Source organism: Coregonus lavaretus (genome assembly GCF_964263955.1).
Source record: "Coregonus lavaretus genome assembly, chromosome: 4".
NCBI lineage: Eukaryota > Metazoa > Chordata > Actinopteri > Salmoniformes > Salmonidae > Coregonus > Coregonus lavaretus.
Genome location: NC_139991.1, coordinates 13,143,658 through 13,168,010, shown reverse-complemented (window position 1 = coordinate 13,168,010; position 24,353 = coordinate 13,143,658). Strand labels below are relative to the sequence as shown.

Below are 24,353 nucleotides of genomic sequence, written 5' to 3'. Positions count from 1 at the left end.
AAAACATCGCCATGTTATGACTGAGATAATACTTAACCTTCCGTCTGCTCTTACACAAAAACAGCCACAACTTACATTATCATCCATCATGAAATGTACACATTGGAATGAATTGTTACAAAAATAAAAACAATTGAACAAAATTCCTACCCTTCTTCAAAATGTATTTTTGAATTAAAGTGCAATATTTCAATGCATTCCTCTGTGGAAAAGATATAACTTACGAAAAAATGAATATATTCTCAATCTTAGTTACCGCAGGGACCTAAACCTAAATGTTGCATTCTCTACCGTATGTACAATTCTCCTCGGAAACAAGCGAAAACACATAAATGGACAGACCATTATACTTTTACTAGTCAGTCTAGTAAGAACTAATCACAATCCATAATATCTTCCTCCATTGGTCGCTATATAAGAACAATCTAACCATTTCCCTATAAGACATCCTTCATCAGGATGAACCAAAACATTATCTTAAATCTCCATATATCAATGCTAGCTCAACGGGTACACTACTACTCAAACATGGCTTGTAATTGGACATTATCATTTTATCCATTTGAAGCAAAGTGCCTTTAAAGAAATGGATCTCATATTATTGATTATGCAGCTGTTCTGCACAGTTCTGTTTAAATCCAAGTTGAATAATTAGTGCGCTATCAGAAAGTGGATGTCTTTAACAAACCATTGGAACATAATGATTGCAACAGACCTGGAATGTGTATGGTATATTCAAACAGATTTTCACAGCTCTGACCAATGGGTTTTTGTGAGACCCCACTGAGATAGGAGCAGTGTGGATCGTGGAAGGTACAGTGGCTTGCGAAGGTATTCACCCCCCTTGACATTTGTCCTATTTTGTTGCCTTACACAACCTGGAATTAAAAATGATTTTTGGGGGGTTTGTATCATTTGATTTACACAACCTGGCTACCATTTTGAAGATGCATTTTTTTTTTTTAAACAAACAAGAAATAAGACAAAAAAACAGAAAACCTGAGTGTGCATAACTAGTCACCCCACCCAAAGTCAATACTTTGTAGAGCCACCTTTTGCAGAAATTACAGCTGCAAGTCTCTTGGGGTATGTCTCTATAAGCTTGGCACATCTAGCCACTTGGATTTTTGCCCATTCTTCAAGGCAAAACTGCTCCAGCTCTTTCAAGTTGGATGAGTTCCACTGGTGTACAGCAATCTTTAAGTCATATCACAGATTCTCAATTTAATTGAGGTCTGGGCTTTGACTAGGCCATTCCAAGACATTTAAATATTTCCCCTTAAACCATTCAAGTGTTGCTTTAGCAGTATGCTTAGGGTCATTGTCCTGCTGGAAGGTGAACCTCCGTCCCAGTCTCAAATCTCTGGAAGACTGAAACAGGTTTCCATCAAGAATTTCCCTGTATTTAGCGGCATCCATCATTCCTTCAATTCTGACCAGTTTCCCAGTCCCTGCCAATGAAAAACATCCCCACAGCATGATGCTGACACTACCATGCTTCACTGTGGGGATGGTGTTCTCGGGGTGATGAGAGGTGTTGGGTTTGCGCCAGACATAGCGTTTTCCTTGATTGCCAAAAAGCGAAATGTTAGTGTCATCTGACCAGAGTACCTTCTTCCATATGTTTGGGGAGTCTCCTACATGCCTTTTGGCGAACACCAAACGTGTTTGCTTTTTTTTTTTAAGCAATGGCTTTTTTCTGGCCAATCTTCCATAAAGCCCAGCTCTGTGGAGTGTATGGGTTAAAGTGGTCCTATGAACAGATACTCTAATCTCAGCTGTGGAGCTTTGCAGCTCCTTCACGGTTACATTTGCATTTTACTATCAGACCAACATTGGTGTTCAATAAAATAATTAACATAAAACTGGACTTTTACAGGGCAACAACCAATTCAACCACAAGGATAGACTTAGCCAACAGTACTCACGTCATAATATTTCACTTCTTGCACTTTACAATGTCAATTTCCCTAACACTTCTCATAGTGGGCACTAAACCAAACAGGTCATACATTTAGGCAACACATGGGCCTTTTTCACAACACTGTGCATGGGTATAAACATGATGACTTGGAGTAACACTGACTGAAGAACACTGGGCTTTGAATGACTTTTGACTTGTGCCCGGTCTATTTCGAGACTGGGCTGCCCTCTTGTGTTTGAGACAGTGTATTACACATAGGCCCTAAGATCCTGCTAACAACTGTTTGATGCCAGCAGTACAGTACCAATGGGTCCTTTGAAAAAGGTGGTAAAACAACAAACACATCCCCAATAAACACGTTTCTTATTATTAGTACAGCATTTGAAACTTTTTTTCAAAATTGTCCAAAAATAGATTTTATCTTGTCTGGTGCTTCATAAAAATATCAGCAGAGCAACAGCAGAGTGAAGACTAAATGCAGTACTATAATTATGTTTCTTAACTATGAAATAAGAACAATCTATAGTTCAATTATGTAGAAAAATGTGACAAGTGCAAGTATTCACAAGAACTCTGAATACAAAAGGGGATAGTTTGATAGTTTGTTTTGATTTGCAAATGTTAGTGTGTGTTGTTGTCGTGATGGGGATGTGAGAATGTCCTCCCTCTCTGTTTAACTGGTCATGTCTAGACTGTCACCCATCTGTAAGCTTATCACACTGACAATGGGTATAACATAACAGACTGACCACTTTGTTGGGATCGTTGCGGTGGTTTTCCATACAGTGTTTGACCAGCTCCTGTTGGTCCAGATTGCGGGCTCCACAGAACGGGCATGAAAAGGTGGAGCGGTTTGGAATATTGCTGCAGGCAGGGAGAAAACACACGTTTAGTAGGAGCCATAAAGGAAACAACATGGGTATGCACACACACACTTTGCCAGACACACACTGATGGTGTGTTGTTGTGTGTGAGTATAGCTCCAAAGTCTGAGGCCCAGTTCTCAGACACTAGCAGGATGCCAATCATGTCCAGCAGCACACCTGGAAGGACAGCTGGTCTGTGTGGACATGAGGGTCAGAAAGCAATGTGCTGCAGTGACATTTACGCTAGCCGAGCCACACCCCTTAACAATGTGTTTATTAACTCACTGCTCCATCAGCACTACAGCAAGACAACAGGGCCTATTCACACACTACCCTCCACAGCTAACCAGGAGCAGCCCATTAGAGTCCCATCAGACTTAGGGTTGACAGGTCTCTCAGGTAGGACAGTCTACTAGCTAATGGGAAATGTCTATTTGACAGACATGTCTATTTGAATAGCCAATAAAGGTGCACACTGTACTGTAGACTTAATAGAACAGCAATGTCCTCAGGAAAAACTCCACCAACTATACCAACCAAACATAATTTCAGCCTTGGGCTACAAAACGGATAGTTTAGTCAGAATAATGACTTTCTGTAGTAGACAACACCAGCAGGTGGTCCACTGTGTTATCTGGGCCTTCAACTAGATGAGACTCTGCCTTTGTTGTGCTGGCAACATCGCCCAATTAAATCATGTTTTGGAATGTGGTAAAAACAACAACCTTGAAAACCGAGAGAAGACACAAGATAAGCTATTCTGTGTTCACCCGTGAGTTCCAGATGGTCACTATGGACGTCACAGAGCCTGATCACAGTACTCTTCCTCAGACTAGTAACTCAGTGCTTCTTGCACGTGTGGGGAGTGGGACCTCCTCTGGCTGAGTTGTTCACAGACCCTCCAGACAGAAAGACCCACCCGATAGACATACCCTCTAGACAGAAGGACAGACAGACATACCCTCCAGACAGAGAGATAGACGTGACGTGATGTGACAGAAACACTGAAAGGGAGGGAATGAACCGATTCCTCTTTGAAGATCTAATTAATTGCCTTTAAATTAAATTCACATGACAAATATAACTTATTATTGCTTTCTTCATTCACAACTTGACTGAAGGTTAGGACAATAGAATCATATATTTTTCCAAAACCTGGCCTAACCCCCATTACACATTATTCCTGTCCTCAGTATCATGGCCAAAGTACGAACCTGCGTACCCAGTTTCAAGTGAAAATGACTCCAGTTGACAGAATGCAGTGAAATCCCTCATAGTACTTACAGTTCCATTGCTTTTCAGGACAGTGTACCATAATGTAATCTTTCATGAGGGCTATATACAACACGACCAACACTACATGGAGTAGAACCAAACACACTGTCCCCCATTATCAAGGCAATCTTACAACTCATGGTTGAAAATAACAAGCCTTGGTGGATTGAATATACATACACAAGAAGTATCAACAGCTATACATAAGACAGACAATTTTTTTTTTTGAAACTTCAAAAGCCAGATCATTATCATGGACATGTCTGTTGTATTTAATTAATATAATAAAATATATAATTTCTGTACAGCTCTATCAGTCCTTGGGGTTAGTGTTAAAAACACACAGCGTCTGGTCTTGAAGGCCAAAGAGAAAACAGCAGTCCAGATACTATACTCTCAGAGGACAGAAAGGTCATGGCAGGACTTGGACTTCTGTCTGAAGGCCATCTTCTTGTTCTTCCGGGCCACCATACGGCCCAGGAAACGCTTGGCCTTCTTGCCGATGCTCTCGCGTCGTTTGCATTTGCCCATACGGCGAGCGTTCTCCTCCTTGCTGTCTTTGCGCAGTCGGATCTGCCGGACGATGCCCTCAAACAGGTCCCTGACATTGTGGTGTAGATTGGCAGGTGCTGCCCTCTGCCAAAAAAAGGAAGGGAGGCGCAGGTGAGAATCTATAGTGTTCCCTGGGGACAGTGACTTCACCCTCATCATTATGCCTTTGCATAACACCTTTATACTAGCTTTAACTATAGCAGTAATTCTAAAATAAGTAGCACTAGGTAAAGATCACTGTCACTTACCATCCACAGAGACTTCTCTGGACCGCACCAGATCGCTCTTATTTCCAACAAGGATGATGGGAATGTTCTCAGACTGGCGAGCTCTGCGTAGCTGGATGCGTAGCTCTGACGCCTTCTCAAAGCTGGACTTGTCTGTCACCGAGTAGACGATGATGTAGGCGTCACCTATCCTCATGCACTGTTCCTTCAGCCACTGACTGTTATCCTGAAGGCGAAGATAAATATAATTAGATTAGTTACATTGCTTATCTAATGAAAAGCTACAGGTGCTCAAATTAGTTATTATAGTGATATACAGTGGGGGAAAAAAGTATTTAGTCAGCCACCAATTGTGCAAGTTCTCCCACTTAAAAAGATGAGAGAGGCCTGTAATTTTCATCATAGGTACACATCAACTATGACAGACAAATGAGGAAAAAATCCAGAAAATCACATTGTAGGATTTTTAATGAATTTATTTGCAAATTATGGTGGAAAATAAGTATTTGGTCAATAACTAAAGTTTCTCAATACTTTGTTATATACCCTTTGTTGGCAATGACACAGGTCAAACGTTTTCTGTAAGTCTTCACAAGGTTTTCACACACTGTTGCTGGTATTTTGGCCCATTCCTCCATGCAGATCTCCTCTAGAGCAGTGATGTTTTGGGGCTGTCGCTGGGCAACACGGACTTTCAACTCCCTCCAAAGATTTTCTATGGGGTTGAGATCTGGAGACTGGCTAGGCCACTCCAGGACCTTGAAATGCTTCTTACGAAGCCACTCCTTCGTTGCCCGGGCGGTGTGTTTGGGATCATTGTCATGCTGAAAGACCCAGCCACGTTTCATCTTCAATGCCCTTGCTGATGGAAGGAGGTTTTCACTCAAAATCTCACGATACATGGCCCCATTCATTCTTTCCTTTACACGGATCAGTCGTCCTGGTCCCTTTGCAGAAAAACAGCCCCAAAGCATGATGTTTCCACCCCCATGCTTCACAGTAGGTATGGTGTTCTTTGGATGCAACTCAGCATTCTTTGTCCTCCAAACACGACGAGTTGAGTTTTTACCAAAAAGTTCTATTTTGGTTTCATCTGACCATATGACATTCTCCCAATCCTCTTCTGGATCATCCAAATGCACTCTAGCAAACTTCAGACGGGCCTGGACATGTACTGGCTTAAGCAGGGGGACACGTCTGGCACTGCAGGATTTGAGTCCCTGGCGGCGTAGTGTTTTACTGATGGTAGGCTTTGTTACTTTGGTCCCAGCTCTCTGCAGGTCATTCACTAGGTCCCCCCGTGTGGTTCTGGGATTTTTGCTCACCGTTCTTGTTAACATTTTGACCCCACAGGGTGAGATCTTGCGTGGAGCCCCAGATCGAGGGAGATTATCAGTGGTCTTGTATGTCTTCCATTTCCTAATAATTGCTCCCACAGTTGATTTCTTCAAACCAAGCTGCTTACCTATTGCAGATTCAGTCTTCCCAGCCTGGTGCAGGTCTACAATTTTGTTTCTGGTGTCCTTTGACAGCTCTTTGGTCTTGGCCATAGTGGAGTTTGGAGTGTGACTGTTTGAGGTTGTGGACAGGTGTCTTTTATACTGATAACAAGTTCAAACAGGTGCCATTAATACAGGTAACGTGTGGAGGACAGAGGAGCCTCTTAAAGAAGAAGTTACAGGTCTGTGAGAGCCAGAAATCTTGCTTGTTTGTAGGTGACCAAATACTTATTTTCCACCATAATTTGCAAATAAATTCATTAAAAATCCTACAATGTGATTTTCTGGAATTTTTTTCCTCAATTTGTCTGTCATAGTTGACGTGTACCTATGATGAAAATTACAGGCCTCTCTCATCTTTTTAAATGGGAGAATTTGCACAATTGGTGGCTGACTAAATACTTTTTCCCCCCACTGTATGATATTATACATCAGCAATAGAGCACTACGCAGTACATCAAATTATATGCTATGACTAAGACCAATTTTACTGAGGGTCAAACCGAAATTGCATAATTTGCATTATATGCCTCACCTGTTCCCAAATGTCGTACAAGATGGACGCCTCCTCCGCGTCCACTTCGATTGATCTGTCATATGTGTTTCCTGAAACAAAAGCAAGCAGATAAATACTCCTGGCCACAATGTTATAAACCCACTAACTGGGTCAAGTGTGAGGTCTCACTCACTATTGCCCATTTTTATTTCCCATTTCATGCCTTTAGTACAGCTTATTAACTCTCAATTAACCTATATATGTGATGGGTATTACAGTGCATTACTGTCTCCTTCCCTCAGTCATTGATTTTCATAACTCCCATCCACTATCTCTGTGGCTGTATATGTCAACAGCAGTACTTTGATATGTGTGGCGCATTACTGACTGGATGGAAATAAGCAATAATCAATGTTCTTCAGCCTGTATGCCAAGATTATATGGAAACCAATCCTATATTTACTTAGTTTGGAGCCTATGTGCATTAGCTTTAATGGGGTGCTGAGAACAGCTACAGTCAAACAGTTATTTTCTTTGTTTTAAAAAAGTATTGCTTTGTGGTGTATTCTTAATGCAATACAAACCTCAACACCATCATCATCAGTAATGGTCATCAGACACTCACCTGTCTCGTCGCAGTCGTGACCATCCTCGACTCCACCGAAAATAAGTGCCAGGCTAGACTTTCCGACACCCTGCTCGCCGAGGAGAACCAGTCGCTGCCGGAGGAGATAACGGAATCGGACGAGTCCGATACACAGCTGTCTCAGTGACCTTCACCGGGGGTGTAGGACGAGCAGCGCATGACTTTGGACAGCTCTCCAGTTTGCGCCTTGCGCATCTCGCGGTCGTCCACTGGCATACTTCTTCTGTGCAGGTTCTGCAAGTGCATTGGAAACGGCATGCTCCCACTCCTTTTGTCCATGTTCCGCAATTTCTCACCTTAATTCAAAGTCATTACTTTTTTGTCTGTTAAATAGATGTGCTCTTTAGTAAGATTCTGCTGTTAACATGAAAAGCAGCCAACTGACAAATAATGCATTTCTCATCACTATGCCTAGTCTAGGTGTTGATTTTTTAAAAATCCTTTATTAGGCCGCAACTTATATGAACTTTTGTGTAATATTTATTTGAACAAATTAATTTAAGACAATAATGTGCTTGTATCCTATAGTATTAACTAAGGTTTGATGGAGCATTGAGCAATGTTAAAATTGAAGTTGGACTAAAATGTTTTGAAACTGCCATAGCCTAATTAATGATTATCACGACTGCAAAATCATTCAATTCCATAAGCAAACTTACATTTGATGTGCGTCTGAGGTATTCCAAAATCCTGAACCAGGCAATCCAATCCTTTCGTTAGCGTGGTCACTCAATGAAGGGAAGTTTCGGTTTGATCCAGTGCACGGTACGGAGCCCCATATTTATCTAGTAGCCGAGCGAGTGACGTCACCATGAGGCAGGGTTTGCCTCTGATAATCACGTCTCTTCTTATTATATTAGTAGTACGTTAAATTTTGTTCAAAAAAGACACCAACCTCGTATCTGAAGGGTTTACTAGATAGTTGACTAGTTGGCTAGCCTTCCGGTAAAAAAAAATGGCTTTCATGTCAACTTTTCATTGTGTATCCCGGTGCGCCCTCCTGTGGACTCTTAAAAAATGGTTATTCACCAACATATTCAGTGTTGTAATCAAGTAATGATTCATAATTTGTTTTACAGATTAATCTTATGTTTTGAGAAAGTATATAACAGTTTAATACTAAAATATAATTGAGTATGAATAATTTAAATCAAATAAAACTTTAATTTCAGTAATGTGCACTGACATAAACAATGAAAACAGGGTTGGAGTTTGTGTTGCAGAGATGCACTTGGAAAGTAAAGGAAGAAATACACAAGATGGGTTGAATAAATATATATATTATATTTTAGACATGTATTTTTTTTGTACAAATAAATAATTTCATATGAACACAAACAAAACAAACAATTAAATATCCACCTCCATCCCTATATTGTCACAAAAATCACAATAAAAAAATCCAGCTCCACCGCTACCTCTGGATCCCACTGCACACACCTGCAGTGGAACCAGTGCTGGCAGAAGTCGTAGCACACCCATGGCAACTTGGATCTACACTCCTGAGGGGAGCTTGCAGGCTGATCACGCTCCCCGCAGTGAGCACAGCAGGTGGTGTCTTCTTTTATAAAAAATAAAATAAAACAATAATCAAATTGATTAACATGGTTTTGCAAAATGTAGTTCTTCAACAACAATAGTAATTGATACAACTGAGAGAGAAAAACAGATGATAAAGTACCTGAGAGTGGTGCATGGGTGGCGTGACAGAGGTGACCGGTGAAGCTTTTCTCTTCCTTTTCTATGCTGCAGTTTGAGAAAAAGTAGTGTTAGACAGAGCATGTTTCATGAAAACCCTTTTCAACTTTTTTACATCAATACCTCTGGAGGAAGCTGCAGAACCTTTGGAGGAGGTGGAGATGACGTGAGGGCTGGTGCTATGGACTGTAGATACACTACTTTTCAAAAGTTTGGGGTCACTTAGAAATGTCCTTGTTTTCGAAAGAAAAGCAATTTTTTTGTCCATTAAAATAACATCAAATTGATCAGAAATACAGTGTAGACATTGTTAATGTTGTAAATGGCTATTGTAGCTGGAAACGGCTGATTTTTCATGGAATATCTACATAGACGTACAGAGGCCCATTATCAGCAACCATCAGTTCTGTGTTCCAATGGCACGTTGTGTTTGCTAATCTCAACGTCAACAGTGAAGAGGCGACTCAGGGATGCTGACCTTCTAGGCAGAGTTGCAAAGAAAAAGCCATATCTCAGACTGCCCATCTTAATCTTTTCTTTTTATTGGCCAGTCTGAGATATTGCTTTTTCTTTGCAACTCTAAAGCCACTCTGCCTAGAAGGTCAGCATCCCGGAGTCGCCTCTTCACTGTCGATGTTGAGACTGGTGTTTTGCGGGTACTATTGAATGAAGATGCCAGTTGAGGACCTGTGAGGCGTCTGTTTCTCAAACTAGACACTTTAATGTATTTGTCCTCTTGCTCAGTTGTGCACCTGGGCCTCCCACTCTTCTATTCTGGTTAGAGCCAGTTTGCGCTGTTCTGTGAAGGGAGTGGAACACAGCGTTGTACGAGATCTTCAGTTTCTTGGCAATTTCTTGCATGGAATAGCCTTCATTTCTCAGAACAAGAATAGACTGACGAGTTTCAGAAGAAAGTTATTTGTTTCTGGCCATTTTGAGCCTGTAATCGAACCCACAATTGCTGATGCTCCAGATACTCAACTAGTCTCATGAAGGCCAGTTTTATTGCTTCTTTAATCAGCACAACAGTTTTTAGCTGTGCTAACATAATTTCAAAAGGGTTTTCTAATGATCAATTAGCCTTTCAAAATGATAAACTTGGATTAGCAAACACAACGTGCCATTGGAACACAGGACTGATGGTTGCTGATAATGAGCCTCTGTACACCTATGTAGATATTCCATTAAAAATCAGCCGTTTCCAGCTACAATAGCCATTTACAACATTAACAATGTCTACACTGTATTTCTGATCAATTTGATGTTATTTTAATGGACAAAAAAATCGCTTTTCTTTCGAAAACAAGGACATTTCTAAGTGACCCCAAACTTTTGAACGTTAGTGTATGTAAAGAGAGATTTTTCTTTTTTTACATTGCTGTTTTATAAAACAGATAAGTCATTTTTTTCGTAATTTAACATGTGTTAAGGTGGCTGTATTCAAATTGCAGGGGGCAGGGACACCAGACGAGGCTGCTATGGTGGTGTGACCAGGGGAGACGGAAGAGGCAGTTGGTCCAGAGGAGGCCGTGATGGTGGTGACAGACGGGGGGGTGGTGTGCATCGTGGTGGTGGTGGACAAAACCGCCGACGATGGCTTGGAGGAGCTGGTGTTTGTAATGGTGGGGTTGAGGGGCCGACGATGGTGTGGCCGGGAGAGTAGGCACGTGGCCTTCTTCTGCAGCTGGGGACTCCGGCGGCTCCTACAGGTGTTGCACACTGGGAGGCACTGGCAGTGGTGATGCAGCTGTCAGGAGTGGTTCCAGCAGGGGGTCCAGCAGAAGCAAAGGCGTCAATGGTCTCATCCATGACAGCCCTCTCCTGTGCCCTCTGTGTTCTGAGGGCTGCCCAACGCTCTTTCTCCTCTGCCTCGGCCCTCTCCTTCTCACCCCTCTCCTGCCACTGGCGCGTGTATTCCTCCCCGGTGAGGCATGTGGCGACCACAGGGAGTCTTCTGTATCGGTCTAGCCGTACTTCAGAACAGTAAGGATGTGCCCCAGGTCCTTCGCTATCATCCCCCCCTCTAGAAGGTGGTGCTCTTCTAGAGCTAGGGCTGGGACTGGAGCAGGGGCTGGGACTGGAGCAGGGGTTGAGGGCCCTCCTGTTGTCACTGGGGAGGAGGTGCTGATGGACGGCACAGTGCTGCTGGTTCCAGGAGAGGCGGCGGTGGGACCCGGTAGGGACCGAGACGGCATTAAACGGGACCCTTCAATGGCTGAAGGGTCAAAAGGGAAGAGGCCACATGGGTGCAGTGTGGTAGAAGACAAAGAAGTATAACCCCTTCCCTTAGTGCCGCTGCGAGCACTTCCGGGTCCATGTGGCTCTTGTGCCCATCGAAGAGGAGAAGGAGAGGGCGCTCCTTCACTGCATGCTTAATGAAGTGCTGAAACCACTTCCTGAACAGGTCCCCGTCAATGTAGCCACTGTTTGACTGTCCATACAAGGCTTGGGGGGGGGGGCCTCCCAGTGTGTAGTGGCCACCGGGGAAACACTTGGGGTAGATGATAAACAGGGGGACGTCCCCTCCAGCTGCGTTGAAGCAGGCCAGCACTGTGATGTGCTCCTTGGTCCCCGGAGCCTGCTGGTACACGTGTTTTGCGCCCCGGGGAGCCAGCACTTTGTGCCTACCCAGACTCATCGCAGTTATAGATTTGTCTGGGTTTCTCCCCCAACCTACTCTCCTCCAAGTGCTTCTCATAAGAAGTGAAGAAGGTGTCCATCGTCGGACGTGTGGCACACTCAGCTCTCCCTCTGTCCAGGGTGTCCGGCCTCCTCATGCTCAGGTTCTTGTGCCTCCTCCTGAACATTTCCCACCACCTCTTCCTCAGTGGTGGGATTGTTTCCCCTGGGTGCCGAAACCTACAATAGAATAGAATATATAACTGTCCATCCAGGATGAAAATGTTTGTTTTGGCATCACCACATTTACATCACACACATTGAGAACAGTCAGTCCAGCAATCTACATACATAAACACATAGAACACCAAATACCTGCGTATTTTGTCTGCGTATTTCATCAGCCTCTGTCTGGTGAAGGGGAACCCATGGCTGGCGCAGTAGATACAGTACTGCACCAGATCATTTTCATCCTCTGGTGCAAGCAACGTGGGTGGTCCACTGCGACAACCATGGGTCACCCGGCCGCTCAGCCTGTCCGCCAGGGTCTGCCGAGGTACACCATGCACCTTGGTAGATAAGAAAAGAAAACTGTTACTAGCAGATAACATTCACATACACGTGGTAATCTCCTAAAAATTAAAGATGCCTAACCTTGGCAGCCTGGCAGATAGACATCCCTGCCCCGTAGTCCTCCATGGCATGGAACATGTCCACCTCACTCCACTGCTTCCTCTTGACTTTCTCCATGCTGTTGTGGTAAATACATGTAGCTAAATAACTTGGCATACTATACACATTTTAGAAAGATAACTCAATCTGAATATGTATAAACATTTACATTTCAAAGCTAAGGCATTGAAAGGTGATGATGAAAGTTTTCACAATAACTGAAAGTGTACCCACGTTTTTGTTTGATGTTATCTGTAATGAACATTAGTTTCCCAATTACTTTAATACTGATGCATACATTGTAACATTTAACTAAATACTGCCTCTATGTAGCTGTTGTAAGTTGAAACATAGCCAACAGTGATAGGTGTCAAAAAATTAATGGTTCAAAGTTCAAAATTAATTTGTGCAGATTGTGCAAAACGCCCCCGTCAGAGGACTCCAATTTTGATACGGTAATGCTTGACAACATTCAGCTGTTTTCGTGATATGTATTATCTAACGCTGACAATGTATTCCTTCTTGCTTACTTAGCAGTTCTATCAACATTTACCAACTAAGCTAACAACATTAGAAAATCCGTTAGCTAAATTTCAGAGGTAAAAAGTTGGATATTAAATTATGCGTGGTCTGTCGCACAGTCGAATTTTACAATATGCAGCGTGTCCCACAAAATGTGTACATATATACTTTCATGAAAACTCTCAAAATCGAACTTAACTTACATAAATTGCACTGAAAATCGGTGGTCAGCTAGCTAGAAGGGTGTCTTTAGTCGCAAAACTTACCGTTCTTTTCCAGTCCATTTAAATGTTGAACTCGATGCGATTTAGTCCTCCAACCGCTAGAGAGTGTCCGAAGTTAGGGGGTGTCCGATGTTGGGGGAAAATGAGCTAATGTGAAAAAATGCAGCTGTTCACCACATAAACAGGACACAGTATTTCTTAAAATGATGCCTAGACATATCACTGGGGCCACAGGTATCCCACAGGACTCAGCAGGTGACAGGAAAGAAAGACCATGAAATAAATCCATTGTGATCCAAATTAATGATGATTTCACCTGCATCAGTCTGATTGTGGTTAGTAAACATCTGATGGTGGTTATGTGAAATGCACAATGTTATAGTAGGCTGCTGGGACTGCAAGGTCTGTTTGTCTTTTACCATTCTGCTTCCTGAGAAGAAGAGAAGACCAGTGACAAAGGAATAATTACTAGCCTACTTTCCTCATGATTGGAGACAATGCTCAATGCATAAAGTCATTGGGTGGTGTATTGGTGGACAGACTAACGTTAAACGCCTTCTCAAGTGGCAATAACTGTAACACAGTTCCCAAAGGTTTTCAGTTGAATAGCACAAAAACATGTATTGGTCAGATCATTGATTTATGTTTTTCTTTGTTGCCAGGGCTTCTTTTGGTGCTCTATGAAACTTGTTTGACTCACAGGGTTGCTCTGACTCAGTGATAGCCTGTACTTTTTAACTGGTCAGACAGTGTCATATTTACAGTACTGTAACAGTTATTTACACGAAGAGAAGAACAGGCCTTCCTCCCCCAGGGTTGGATAAGCTTCTCTGGTTCCCCATCAGCGGGAAGATCAACATGACCTGTCGCTTTAACAAAGAAAGTCACCTTGCATAGGGCTCTTTAATATCACCATAGATATTTGACCAAAAAATCTTGCTGAGGGAAATGTAGTATCACAAACAATATTCCAATCTGTTTATTACTACATTTATCTTTGAGGATGTTAATATTGCCGATGAATATATTTTCATGTAAATCTATGTTACTTACATCAACCACAGAGGAATAGAAGAAAAAAAATAACCCCCCCCCCCTTGGAATCGCATCAAAAACAATAGAATATTCTTTCGGGGTTATTGGAATTCTAAATGTATCAAGTCAAATAAATACTTAGGGAAGACATTCCAAATACTGTTCTGGTTCTTAATATACTTCAGAATCCAATTGATTTTAAAAGTATTATTTAGAGTATTGAAATCTAAAACCTCAAGACCTCCTTGTTTGGTATTACTGAGAATACCTTTCCATAGATAGTGAGGCTTGTTCCTCCAAATAAATTATAAAGAATCTTATCTGTCCTTTACAATTTTAGGGGGTAAGTCAAGTGATAATGAGACATAAACCGATCTGGATAACCCTTCAGCTTCGGACAATAAAACCCAACCATATAATGAAATATCTCTCAGTAACCAGAGGTTAAGTTTCTTTGTTTTCTCAATAATGGGGTTAAAGTTTAGTTCACTCCTTTGTTTTTCATCCTTGCATATAACAATTCCAAGATAAGTTACCTTATCTTTAATTGGGATACCATATACTTCCTGTAAAACACAGTCCTTGAGTGGAAATAAGACTGACATTGATATTAATTTTCAAACCTGAAACCAAGGTAAAGTCTTCAATACAGGAAACTGCTTTAGAAACCTAATTCCGGTCTCTCAACAATATGGTGGTGTCAGCTGCCAGTTGACATAGTTTAAATTCCTTGCCAAGTGCTGAAATACCTTGAAAATTCCCTTTCTTGATATGAAGAGCCATAATTTGAGTAACCAATCAAAATAAAAATGGACTAATTGGGCAGCCTTGCCTAATGCCACGCCCAATATCAAATCTTTGGGATGTCCCGTGAGCTAATTTCACAGAGCTAGTTCAACCACTATATAAAGTTTGGACTGCTTTTTAAAAATAAGTCACCAAACCCAAAATAACGTATTGCTTTGAACATAAACACATGTTTTACAATGTCAAAAGCTTTATTAAAATCAACAAACATAACAAAACTATCATCAAGGATGAGGTCATTATTGTCAATCATATCTAAGATCAACCTGATGTTATCACTAATGTGTCGACCATGCATAAAACCAGATTGTTCTTCATCAATTATATGATGTAAGCCTTGTTTCAACCTCTTAGCAAATACAAGGGCAAATAACTTTCCATCATTATTCAACAGGCTAATGGGCCTCCAGTTGTCTATATAAAGACTATCCTTATTAGGTTTGGGAATCAAAGTAATTACACCTTGCTTTAAGGAGGCCAGTAACTCCCCTTTTTCTATTGATTGAATGAAAGGAATCAATCGATCATTGAATGTTTTATAGAACTCGCTTGTTAAACCATCATTTCCAGGAGATCTAATGTCCTTAAGGCTTTTAATACAATATTTTATCTCAATTTCGGATAACTCATCATCACAAAAATCCCTGAAATCTTTATCTATCTTCTTAGCAATGTTTGCTACATTGTCTAAGAAAGAATCCATATTGGAAGTTGACTGGGCTGATAAAATGTAAATGTAAAAATGTATACAGATTCTGATAAAACTGGGCTACATGCTGAGAGATTTATTTTGGATTTTCATTGGGAGTATTACTGATCATTAATTTACATATGGAAGACATTTCGCCTGCCCTTTTTTCGAAATTAAAGAAATATTTTGTATTTTTCTCTCTCTCTTCTATCCATTTTCATCTTGATCTTAAAAACGCTCCCGAGCATTTTCCTCGTAGATACAGTCTAACTGCATTTGCAGTGATGATAGCTCTAGTAATTCCTGTTTAGTTAGATAACTTTTTTTAGTATAATCCATTATTCCCTTTATGATGTTATATTCTTTCTCTCTCTTGGCACGAGCAATTTCTTCCCCATTGAAATAGCCAAAAGCCTTGTATCAAATGTCATTAGTTCCCAGTAACTTCCAAACATATTCATAACACACGCACGATTCCAATATTTATCAATAATTCCTGCTACTTCCTTCTTAAATACTTCATTCTTTAGTAAAGTCTTATTCAATTTCCAGTAACCTTTACTAACTTTTTTTGTTGACAAACCATGCATATTTATCTTTATTGAAATCCCTTTGTGGTCTGTTAAAATCGATGGTTCAATTGAGACTATCAATTGTCAGCCATATCTTCAGATTTCAGCCAGAAATCAATATGGGATTGTATAGATAAATCTTTGGTACTCCATGTAAACATAATCTTATCTAGGTTCTTATGTCTCCAAATATCTAGAACACCTAACCTTATATACATATAATTACATATATTCCTTATCTCACAATCAGAGTTGCTATCCTAAAGAGGCCATCTATCTAGATTATCATGTAATACTGTATTGAAATCTCCACCCCTGAAGGGAACCTATTAATTGAGCAACAATTTTGCTATCAAATAAGGGGTACATTAAAGTCCAATGTACTGGTGATGACTGGTGATGATGATACAGTGAGGGAAAAAAGTATTTGATCCCCTGCTGATTTTGTACGTTTGCCCACTGACAAAGAAATGATCAGTCTATAATTTTAATGGTAGATTTATTTGAACAGTGAGAGACAGAATAACAACAAAAAAATCCAGAAAAACGCATGTCAAAAATGTTATAAATTGATTTGCATTTTAATGAGGGAAATAAGTATTTGACCCCCTCTCAATCAGAAAGATTTCTGGCTCCCAGGTGTCTTTTATTACAGGTAACGAGCTGAGATTAGGAGCACACTCTTAAAGGGAGTGCTCCTAATCTCAGTTTGTTACCTGTATAAAAAGACGAATGTCCACAGAAGCAATCAATCAATCAGATTCCAAACTCTCCACCATGGCCAAGACCAAAGAGCTCTCCAAGGATGTCAGGGACAAGATTGTAGACCTACACAAGGCTGGAATGGGCTACAAGACCATCGCCAAGCATCTTGGTGAGAAGGTGACAACAGTTGGTGCGATTATTCGCAAATGGAAGAAACACAAAATAACTGTCAATCTCCCTCGGCCTGGGGCTCCATGCAAGATCTCACCTCGTGGAGTTGCAATGATCATGAGAATGGTGAGGAATCAGCCCAGAACTACACGGGAGGATATTGTCAATGATCTCAAGGCAGCTGGGACCATAGTCACCAAGAAAACAATTGGTAACACACTACGCCGTGAAGGACTGAAATCCTGCAGCGCCCGCAAGGTCCCCCTGCTCAAGAAAGCACATATACATGCCCGTCTGAAGTTTGCCAATGAACATCTGAATGATTCAGAGGAGAACTGGGCGAAAGTGTTGTTGTCAGATGAGACCAAAATGGAGCTCTTTGGCATCAACTCAACTCGCCGTGTTTGGAGGAGGAGGAATGCTGCCTATGACCCCAAGAACACCATCCCCACCGTCAAACATGGAGGTGGAAACATTATGCTTTGGGGGTGTTTTTCTGCTAAGGGGATAGGATAATTTCACTGCATTAAAGGGACGATGGACGGGCCCATGTACCGTCAAATCTTGGGTGAGAACCTCCTTCCCTCAGCCAGGGCATTGAAAATGGGTTGTGGATGGGTATTCCAGCATGACAATGACCCAAACACACGGCCAAGGCAACAAAGGAGTGGCTCAAGAAGAAGCACATTAAGGTCCTGGAGTGGCCTAGCCAGTCTCCAGACCTTAATCCCATAGAAAATCTGTGGAGGGAGCTGAAGGTTCGAGTTGCCAAACGTCAGCCTCAAAACCTTAATGACTTGGAGAAGATCTGCAAAGAGGAGTGGGACAAAATCCCTCCTGAGATGTGTGCAAACCTGGTGGCCAACTACAAGAAACATCTGACCTCGGTGATTGCCAACAAGGGTTTTGCCACCAAGTACTAAGTCATGTTTTGCAGAGGGGTCAAATACTTATTTCCCTCATTAAAATGCAAATCAATTAATAACATTTTTGACATTTTGATTTTTTTGTTGTTATTCTGTCACTCACTGTTCAAATAAACCTACCATTAAAATTATAGACTGATCATTTCTTTGTCAGTGGGCAAACGTACAAAATCAGCAGGGGATCAAATACTTTTTTCCCTCACTGTATAATGAGCCTTCACAGACACACATACAGTACTGAGTACAGCAACACAGGCTGTCCCTTTGGCTAAATCTGGGAACTCTCTCCTAGAGCTTCCTCACAGTCACGTGTTATAGCACAGTTTACTTTACCACACTCACTGTAGTATTTGTCCTTTGGGGTTAATATACAAGCACAGATAGCCACACAACCAAATAATGATTAACAAGATCCCCATAGCCTCCTTTCCTCTCGGACTGAAGAGTTGGGAGACTTCCTCCTAATTAGCACAAAGTCAAGTCCAGCTAGGGAGTGTAGTTCTGGAGAATATGTTATACATTCCAGCATAGATAAGGAAAACTGAAGTAAATACTGTCCTTCAGTGGTGACAAAGACATGGTAACATTTACAAGGACGTCTCATATGAGACGTGAGTCTCACACAATGGATAAAAAGTGCATGATACGCCTATCTAGGACTGCAGTAGCAAATTACCCCGTAGTGTGTTAATGTATTCATTATGAGCAAGAAGTTCAAATTATTTGTGATGTTCCGAGTCAGAAATGGGATGTAAAGCCTAAAAATATATTCCATCAAACAATACGCTACTGTATCTATCTGCTGGGTCATGAAGTGAGGCATGTGATTAAGTCAGTTGTTAGATATGGACTACATACCATGTAATTTCTGATTGGCCTTCACTGTTCATACTTACTATGACAAAGCACAGACACGATTTGATTTATCATACAATACCAGCTGCTGTCCATTCAGATTGTGGATTCAGAGACGATCTACACAACACAAAGAAGGGAACTGGAAGAGAGAAGATAAGATCATAAAATTACTTGACTCACAATTTCCCACTTTCATGTCAAGTGACTGTGGAGCTGTGAGCATCAGATGAATTGTAAATGGAGGTTCTGATAACTGTCAAATGGTTTGAGTGGAAACTGGATTATGTTTCACATGGACTCATTTCCTCTTTTTACACCACTTTGTGTGAGGATCATTTCCTATTCATAAATATCACAAACTGCTCAATATTACTTATAAAGCAAGTATAAAGCAACACATTACTTGTAAATTGAATTATGGGGCTACCGAGGCCTAGTCAGTGAGATTTCCGAAAAAAAAGGGGGGAAATAGAAACAGACAAAAAACGACATGGGGTAAAGAGATAGTCAAATACAGTAACTAATCATCTGAAGCAATATGATAGAGCGCGCATTTATGACGTGCACACGCGCCAATCTAAATTCTGCTAGCTACTGTCTTGCTTTGCAGTTATTTATTCAGCAATTGTAGCTAGTATAATAGCTAAGAAGAAGAAGAAGAGTAGAGCACATTATTCAAGCTAGTGGTAAGTGAATTTAAAACCAAAACCATATTCTCCACATTATCCATTGTTGTCAGACTTGTAACTTTTTACAGGGTAAATGCTAGTAACGTTAGTTAGCTAGCTAGTTGCCCCATGCCATGGCAAATGGGCCAGGGCTAACGTTAGCTAGCTAGTTAGCTAGTAGCTCAACTACATTACAGTATGTTTCTGACCTTTTCAAAACAGTTGTCAGAAATGTAATGGTAACGTCAATTCACAACCCAATTGTTGGATTGCATTTTTTTTCTGTATGCTATTTAGCGTCATTATGCCGCATTCACATGACCAAATCACCAGATGGCATGCAAAAGATCGTGGCTAGCTAGCTCTTTTGAAAACCATGCTCTCATGTCCAAATACAGCGCTTTTAACGGCCTCAAACATTCGTTGTTTGACTGTGAAATCACTAAACATTTCCTGAGAATAAAATGGCAAATTACTTACAGTTCTGTTGTTTTAGTGAAGACTAGTCTGGAGGGCTAACATCCATGTTGGCTTTGATATTTCTACTTTCGATGCTATTGAAAACAGCATCTGTTAAATTGCAGTCAGGAGTCAGTAGTTTTGTGCATAGGTTTAGTGCCATGGGAATCATGGATAAACAGGGAGGGACTGCTAAAACAAATTCAGAGGTTATGATTATGCTAGCTAGCAATGCATACCAATATTGTGGATCATGAGTAGAAGCCTTTAAAGTGAAGGAAGAGATGTTTGGTTGTGGGTCATGAACTGAACACATTTGAAACTCATGATCCACAATATTCTCTGTACTCTAAGGTCACTGACTGAATGGATAAATAAATATCTTGCATGTCATAGTTTCCCTTCCCTTTGGAACCCTCACTTTTATTTTCTCCAACAGGCCGGTCTCTCCATATTTTAATAATTTGATTGATATTATATAGGTTACTTACTACCAAAGACTATGTCTATAGGACGTATTTGGTTCTACAAGGTGACACCATAGACTTATGAGTCAACTCACATCCCTTATCATTCAACCATTGATTCACAAGGCTGCTGGGAATCCAAAGCAAGCAGAGGCTGTAATGTTGTTCTGCCACCATGTCTGAGGTGAGGATGATGGAGATGTGATAAAGAGGATGCATTGAGGACTTCCTGTTTCAATTTTTCCTGCATTTGTAGCCAATCAGGTCCACTGAAAACCTCAGGTACCCTATCTACAGTGAGGGAAAAAAGTATTTGATCCCCTGCTGATTTCGTACGTTTGCCCACTGACAAAGACATGATCAGTCTATAATTTTAATGGTAGGTGTATTTGAACAGTGAGAGACAGAATAACAACAAAAAAATGCAGAAAAACGCATGTCAAAAATGTTATAAATTGATTTGCATTTTAATGAGGGAAATAAGTATTTGACCACCTCTCAATCAGAAAGATTTCTGGCTCCCAGGTGTCTTGTTTGGAGGTTTGTTAACACAGTGTCCAATGAAGGGCCAGATGTATACAAAATTGTGTCGTCTGCGTAGAGGTGGATCTGAGAGTCACCAGCAGCAAGAGCAACATCATTGATATACACAGAGAAAAGAGTCTGCCCAAGAATTGAATCTTGTGGCACCCCCATAGAGACTGCCATAGGTCCAGACAACAGGCCCTCCGATTTGACACATTGAACTCTATCTGAGAAGTAGTTGGTGAACCAGGCGAGGCAGTCATTTGAGAAACCAAGGCTATTTAGTCTGCCAATAAGAATGCGGTGGTTGACAGAGTCAAAAGCCTTGGCCAGGTCTGCACAGTACTGTCTATTATCGATCGCGGTTATAATATCGTTTAGGACCTTGAGTGTGGCTGAGGTGCACCCAAGCAAAATGCTTGTTGAAATTCTCGATTATTGTAGATTTATCGGTGGTGATAGTGTTTCCTAGCCTCAGTGCAGTGGGCAGCTGGGAGGAGGTGCTCTTATTCTCCATGGACTTTACAGTGTCCCAAAACATTTTGGAGTTAGTGCTACAGGATGCAATTTTCTGTTTGAAAAAGCTAGCCTTTGCTTTCCTAACTGCTTGCGTATATTGGTTCCTCACTTCCCTGTAAAGTTGCATATCGCGGGGGCTATTCGATGCTAATGCAGTACACCACAGGATGTTTTTGTGCTGGCCAAGGGCAGTCAAGTCTGAGGAGAACCAGGGGCTATATCTGTTCTTAGTTCTGAATTCTTTGAATGGGGCATGCTTATTTAAGATTGAGAGGAAAGCACTTTTAAAGAACAACCAGGCATCCTCTACTGACGGAATTAGATCGATATCCATCCAGGATACCTGGGCCAGGTCAATTAGGAAGGCCTGCTCGCTAAAGTGTTTTAGGGAGCGTTTGACAGTGATGAGGGGTGGTCGTTTGACCGCGGACCCGTTACGGACGCAGGCAATAAGGCAGTGAGGTGTATTTAGAGGGTAAGTTAGTCAGGATGATATCTATGAGGGTGCCCATGTTTACGGATTTAGGGTTGTACCTGGTAGGTTCCTTGATAATTTGTGTGAGATTGAGGGCATCTAGTTTGGATTGTAGGATGGCCGGGGTGTTAAGCATATCCCGGTTTAGGTCACCAAGCAGTACGGACTCCGAGGATAGATGAGGGGGCAATCAATTCACATATGGTGTCCAGGGCACAACTGGGGGCTGAGGGGGGTCTGTAGCAAGTGGCAACAGTGAGAGACTTATTTCTGGAAAGGTGGATTTTTAGAAGTAGGAGCTCAAACTGTTTGGGCACAGACCTGGATAGTATGATAGAGCTCTACAGTAGATTGCAACTCCACCTCCTTTGGCAGTTCTATCTAGATGGAAAATGTTGTAGTTGGGGATGGACATTTCTTAATTTTTGGTGGCCTTCCTAACCCAGGATTCAGACACTGCTAGAACATCAGGGTTGGCGGAGAATGCTAACGCAGTGAATAACTCAAACCTAGGAAGGAGGCTTCTGATGTTAACGTGCAGAAATCCAAGGCTTTTACGGTTACAGAAGTCAACAATTGATAGCTCCTGGGAGTAGGAGTGATACTGGGGGCTGCAGGGCCTGGGTTAGCCTCTACATCACCAGAGGAACAGAGGAGGACTGGAATAAGGATACGGCTAAAGGCTTTAAGAACTGGTCTTCTAGTGCGTTGGGTACAGAGAATAAAGGGGGCAGATTTCCGGACGTTGTAGAATAGATTCAGGGCATTATGTACAGACAAGGATATGGAAGGATATGAGTACAGTGGAGGTAAACCTAAGCGTTGGTTAACAATGAAAGAGATAGCATCACTGGAGGCACCGATTGAGCCGGTCTCCGCGTGTATGGGGGGTGGAACAAAGGAACTATTTGAGGCAGTTTGAGAGGGACTTGGGGCTCTACAGTGAAATTGTATAATAAGAACTAACTGGAACAGCAATAGGCAAGGCATATTGACATGGGAGAAAGGCATAAAGCAATCACCGGTTATTAGAGAGAGCTAAGACAACAACTGGTAATGGCAAGGAAAGTTTGGGCTGAGGCTAAACAGATAAACAGGACAGCGTACCGTGTAAAGGAACAGTCCAGCAGGCATCAGCTGTGCAGCTGAGTGATCATAAGGTCCAGTGAACAGCAATATGTGAGTCCGAGAGCAGTTCGAATTGGTGCTACAGCACAGCGAGCAGGAAGCACGGCTGTTGTTTGCGTGTGCTAGCGGGCCGGGGCTAGCAGATGGATCTTCGTGGTCGTCGCAACGGGAAGCCTGTTGAAACCACAGACGATTACGTCGGCAGACCAGTCGTGATGGATCAGCGGGGCTCCGTGTCGACTCTAGGAGGTCCCGTCCGGTTGACAGAGAGGTAGATAGCCGGGAAATGTGCCTGACTCGAGGCTAGCTCAAGGCTGATTAGCCAACAACAACATCCATTTGGTTGCAGCTAGCTAGTTGCGATGATTCGATGTTAAAGGTCCAGTGATTCAGTGATTCCGGCAGAAAATCCGATATGTTCTGTGCAGACAGTGCAGACTGGCCGATAATAGTCCAGGCTAGAGCTGGCTGGTAGGTAGTGCAGACCACGGACAATGGTGAAAAACCGCTAACGGTGGCTAATAGCAAGTAGCTAGTTAGCTGGCTACTCCCGTCCGGTAGACAGAGAGGTAGATAGCCGGGATATGGGCCTGGCTCGAGGCTAGCTCAAGGCTAACTGGTGCTTGATTCAGGGGCAGTGGTGATTAGCCTACAGCAACATCCATTCGGTTGCGGCTAGCTAGTTGCGATCCGGTGTTAAAGTCCAGTGATTCAGTTATTCCGGCAGAAAATCTGATGTTCTGGGTGAAAACCGCTAACGGTGGCTAATAGCAAGTAGCTAGTTAGCTGGCTAGCTAGTTTCAACTGGAGATTCTAGATAAAGGTGAGTAAATAATAGAATCCATTCCACATTGAGTGAGGCGGGTTGCAGGAAAGTATATTTAGTAGAAGGATGAAAAGTGTGATAGGGAGATATATACGTAAAATACAAACAAATACAAAAAAACTGGCTATTTACACGGACACACAACAGAGAACACGACCGCACTGCTACGCCATCTTGGAACTAATAAAGTGTCCCAGTCTCATTCCCCAAACTGGACAGGCTTTAGGATCATGCAGTCTGTGGCCAAACAAGCAAAATTAATGGTTCCTTTGAGAGAAGTGGTAGTGGAAGGATAGTACAG

General features: G+C 41.9%; 1 pseudogene across 1 annotated transcript; it reads right to left on the bottom strand.

Annotated features, from left to right (window-relative positions):
- Window positions 1–4,312: 4,312 nt before the first annotated feature.
- On the bottom strand, window positions 4,313–7,797 carry LOC311127158 (GTP-binding protein RAD-like; annotated as a pseudogene). The gene is made up of 4 exons (XR_014615288.1): window positions 7,465–7,797; window positions 6,879–6,949; window positions 4,866–5,070; window positions 4,313–4,736 (listed from the first exon to the last, which is right to left on the bottom strand). The product of XR_014615288.1 is annotated as a GTP-binding protein RAD-like (transcript).
- Between the last annotated feature and the right edge of the window lie 16,556 nt (window positions 7,798–24,353).